Genomic DNA, 1191 nt, shown 5'->3' with positions numbered 1-1191 from the left:
GAGGGTTAAGGCTAGGGTTAGGGAGAGATTAAGGTTAGGGTTAGGGAGAGGGTTAGGGCTTAGGGTTAGGGAGAGATTAGGGTTAGGGTTAGGGAGAGGGTTGGGGGATGGCAGAGGTAAAGGCTAGGGGGAGGGATAGGTTACGGGTTAGTTAATATTAGCCTTGATTCAGGCAGCAAAACACAAACATGAAAGTTTTTTTCCTCAGCTGGTGTGTGTGTGTGTGTGTGTGTGTGTGTGTGTGTGTGTGTGTGTGTGTGTGTGTGTGTGTGTGTGTGTGTGTGTGTGTGTGTGTGTGTGTGTGTGTGTGAGATATTAGCCACAGCTTCCTGCATTCATTTGTCCCCATCTAGCTCATCCTGGACTCCTGACACAGAGCAAGTTAAGCCATGCTGGGGCTGATAGCTAAGAGCCTGCTGCCTGTCTTTATTTATTTTTTATAGTGCAATAAATGAATTGTAAATCTTGAAAAAGCCTTTCCATGCTATTTTTTTTTTGGCCGTGATTTAAAAAAGTTGGCAACCCTGTCTTAACTTCTCTGGAGCAGCCTTCCACCACAAAAATATTCAACACTTAAAATGTTAGAACAACATAACATACGCTAAAAACGTCCTTGTGTAACAGTGAATAAATATTGTAGCTCTATTTCATTTTTCGTAAATAGTTAGTTGGTAGGAATCTGTTTCTTTAGGAAATACAATTGAACTATATTTTTCTAGGCCTACTTATATTTACTATGTTGTTATATTTGTTGTATGGGGCAATATTGCATATTCATGAAGTTCCCAGATAAATAAAGTTGTATCTATTTTTATTTGATTTAAAATGTGTTGCTTGCTGGTCCATGGTTTATTATAAGTCCATGGTTCCATAGGTCCTTTCAGACTCCTTCGCTTCCTAACATCTTGACTGAATCGTGTTCCCTGGGTACACCAGCTGATGGGTCTGTGTATATATTTGGTCATTTGATAATTAAGGTAATTATGATTTTTGTTTTAAAATACAAAAATGAAAATTGAAATACAAGGTGTTTTTCTTTAGGGTTGCAAAGCTCATGTGATGTCGATCAGAGCTCCGGGGAGTAGAAGGAAAGAGGACTGAAGAGATCAGAGCCTGTACCTCATATCGCCAACCAGGGGGGGCGGTATATCGTCCCTCATATCACCCACCAGGGGGCGCTATATCGTCCCT

Source organism: Gadus chalcogrammus, chromosome 4 (genome assembly GCF_026213295.1).
Source record: "Gadus chalcogrammus isolate NIFS_2021 chromosome 4, NIFS_Gcha_1.0, whole genome shotgun sequence".
In the NCBI taxonomy this organism is placed as follows: Eukaryota; Metazoa; Chordata; class Actinopteri; order Gadiformes; family Gadidae; genus Gadus; species Gadus chalcogrammus.
This window is presented reverse-complemented; position numbering follows the sequence as displayed.